This window comes from Oncorhynchus kisutch, linkage group LG18, assembly GCF_002021735.2.
Source record: "Oncorhynchus kisutch isolate 150728-3 linkage group LG18, Okis_V2, whole genome shotgun sequence".
Classification (NCBI taxonomy): domain Eukaryota; kingdom Metazoa; phylum Chordata; class Actinopteri; order Salmoniformes; family Salmonidae; genus Oncorhynchus; species Oncorhynchus kisutch.
This window is the reverse complement of record NC_034191.2, coordinates 5,823,124-5,826,727: the sequence shown is the minus strand read 5'-3', so window position 1 is coordinate 5,826,727 and position 3,604 is coordinate 5,823,124. Positions and strand designations below refer to the sequence as shown.

The 3,604-nt window shown below is 42.5% G+C and overlaps 1 pseudogene; it reads left to right on the top strand.

Annotated features, from left to right (window-relative positions):
* The first annotated feature begins 1,049 nt into the window (after window positions 1-1,049).
* Window positions 1,050-2,234, top strand: LOC116354784 (olfactory receptor 52J3-like; annotated as a pseudogene).
* The last annotated feature ends 1,370 nt before the right edge of the window (window positions 2,235-3,604 follow it).

The following is a 3,604-nucleotide window of genomic DNA, read 5'->3' as shown; positions in this document are numbered from 1 at the left end:
CCCTAACCCCGTCTGGTATTCAGAGCCTCCTACCCCCGTCTGGTATTCAGAGCCTCCTACCCCCTAACCCCGTCTGGTATTCAGAGCCTCCTACCCCCTAACCCCGTCTGGTATTCAGAGCCTCCTACCCCCTAACCCCGTCTGGTTTTCAGAGCCTCCTACCCCCTAACCCCGTCTGGTATTCAGAGCCTCCTACCCCCTAACCCCGTCTGGTATTCAGAGCCTCCTACCCCCTAACCCCGTCTGGTATTCAGAGCCTCCTACCCCCTAACCCCGTCTGGTATTCAGAGCCTCCTACCCCCTAACCCCGTCTGGTATTCAGAGCCTCCTACCCCCTAAACCCGTCTGGTATTCAGAGCCTCCTACCCCCCTAACCCCATCTGGTATTCAGAGCCTCCTACCCCCGTCTGGTATTCAGAGCCTCCTACCCCCTAACCCCGTCTGGTATTCAGAGCCTCCTACCCCCTAACCCCGTCTGGTTTTCAGAGCCTCCTACCCCCTAACCCCGTCTGGTATTCAGAGCCTCCTACCCCCTAACCCCGTCTGGTATTCAGAGCCTCCTACCCCCTAACACCATCTGGTATTCAGAGCCTCCTACCCCCTAACCCCGTCTGGTATTCAGAGCCTCTCCAGTGTTCTACAGCACAGGTAGGTCTCCTTTCCCTTCCCTTATCCTCACCCCTACCCCTGGTCATGTTGATGACGGTGCTTTGCTTCATATGTTAACATGTATCTGTTCTTGTGTCTTTTATGACCTGATATTTCCCTTTTTCCAATGAATTCTGTTGTTTTGGATCTGCATTGCGTCACTGTGTGTTCTGTTGTTTTGGATCTGCATTGCGTCACTGTGTTCTGCTGTTTTGGATCTGCATTGCGTCACTGTCTTCTGTTGTTTTGGATCTGCATTGCGTCACTGTGTGTTCTGTTGTTTTGGATCTGCATTGCGTCACTGTCTTCTGTTGTTTTGGATCTGCATTGCGTCACTGTCTTCTGTTGTTTTGGATCTGCATTGCGTCACTGTGTGTTGTTGATTTATAAAAGCTGATGTAATGAAGGTACAATATAACTTCTTCTTGCAACAAACTGTCATTCTAGTGAAAATGTATTCTTTATGATTTATCCATTGTAGTGACTTGTGGTTCTGAGGTTAGCATGGAAAGCTCACCAAGCACCGTCTCTCACCAAACCCTCTACCTGAATGGATTCGGCAGTCTTCTACAGTATCGTCCTCTTCTCTTCGCCCCTCTCTGTTTTTTTTTTACTCTCTAGTTGCTAACTCTGCTCTTATTCTAGTGATTACCAAACAACACACGTTACACGCTCCTATGTATATCTTATAGGAGCCATATCAGCTCTGGGCATTGCTGTGCCTGTGATGTTTGTACCCAGGATGCTGATTAGTTTCCTATCTAACATTAACTTGATTTCCAGAGAGGAATGTCTTGTTCAGATGTTTTGCATTCATTACTGTGCCTGTTTTCAATCCACTATCTTACTGGGGATGGCTATAGATCGTTACGTTGCCATCTGTCTTCCTCTGAGATACAACGACTATATCAACGTGACTCATTATCTAATTTTCAACGTTGTTCTTGTGATTCGAAACACTGTTGTGATTATTGTGATGGTTGGTTTGATAATACCTCTTAAATTTTGGCAAGTCCAATACGATGTACCATTGTTTTTGTGAGCACACAATCAGTGGTAAGTCTAAGGCTTGTGGTAACGTTTCCAGTAACTACATTGCCGGTATAGTGGCCTTCTGCATACCGACCTCCGACTGTATATTCATAGTGTATTCCTATGTGCTCATCTTTATGGCTATATTGAAATCACCATCAGGAGATTCGCGGCAGAAGGCCATTGATACCTGCAGTACTCATATCATGGTTATTTGTGTAGCTTATTTAAGTGCAATGACGGCGTTCATTGGCTATAGGGTGAACGCTGTCCCTCCTGATTACCCGCGTGTTTATTATTCTAGTTCCTGGCTGTTTTAATCCTGTTATATACGGTTATAGAACTAAAGAGATTAGAGTTGACTTGCGTTCATTGGCTATAGGGTGAACGCTGTCCCTCCTGATTACCCGCATGTTTATTAGTCTGATGTATCTTCTAGTTCCTGGCTGTTTTAATCCTGTTATATATACGGTTATAGAACTAAAGAGATTAGAGTTGACTTGCTTAACTATTTTACATGTAATATAATAGACTTGTAATAATTGACTTGTGTTGTACTGAATTCAATAAACCATGTTGTACTTGGAAATATAGTTTTTATTTTTTTATTTAAATTTATGTCTGTTTCAAACCTTGTTATTCATCTTTATGTGGGATCAGTTGAGTCTGATGTTCAGAGTGATGCAAGTAGCCTTGCATGAGTCTTTTTTTTCTCTCGTGCGAAGCGGCTCGCAGGAGCAGGAGCCTATTTCCTGTTTCTGTAACGGGTGGTGCTTGATGTTTAAGTTCACCATCCGGACAGGACGCTAGAGCCGCAGGGCCTTACCCACCAAATCTATCTCCTTTAATGCTAAGTGCCAAGCTGAAACATATTGTACAATTTTTACAGTCTTGGGTATGACTTGTCCCCCCGGGGATCGAACTCCCAACTTTTTAATATCAGAGAGGACACTCTGAGACTATAAGAACACTGAGTTGGTACTTAAGAGTGATAGGTTGTTTTTCAATGTTTGAGTTTAAACTGCAAATGGAAGAGAAGACTGCTCCTCAGACTGTCTCGTGTTACCGCCTGTCTTTTAAAGGGGCAGGTGGATATTTGTCTTATCTCTGATGTTTTCGTTAAGTCTCAGTTTACAATAAATTTGGAAAAAAATGAAATTAAACAATACAGCACATTACTTCTTATGAGTAATACATTTAAATGTATTGTTTGTTTTTTTTAGAAACATTACAAAGCATACTCATCTGTTTTGGGGTTTTGTTTGTGTAAATTTAGCGTCCAAAAATATTTGGACTCGTAAACAAATCGAAGTGACTGGTAGATTTTTTTAATCTGCCTGCCACAGTGGCTGGTTGACCCCAAAAAAGTTAATTTAAGTCCTAGTCCCATGCCTATATTTATTTTAAGACAAAGCAAAAGAAATGATTGTCACCTCATAACTACTTGCTCCATAGTTGCAGGCGGTGCAGAATAAAAAGGGTGTAGAGATTACAAGAGTGGAAAACAACTGCAACAAAATGTACACTAATGACCTCACAAAGATATACACGAAGATTGTGCACGCATAATTTAAACACCTAATTACAACGTGAAACGGTTTCACATATACCTGAATGACATCTGACACCGAATAAAATACAACCGACAACAAAATCAGAGCACATTTTTCCATTCAGCCGGCTAGACTAAAGTTCCTTTATGAAAAAATAAAGTTATTCTTAAACTACATCAGAATAATCTTCCTTTATATGTGCAGATCTGTGGACAAAGACACAGGACAGGAAGGCTGTTGTTGAAAATCAAAGACACAGGACAGGAAGGCTGTTGTTGAAAATCAAAGACACAGGACAGGACAGGAAGGCTGTTGTTGAAAATCAAAGACACAGGACAGGACAGGAAGGCGGTTGTTGAAAATCAAAGACA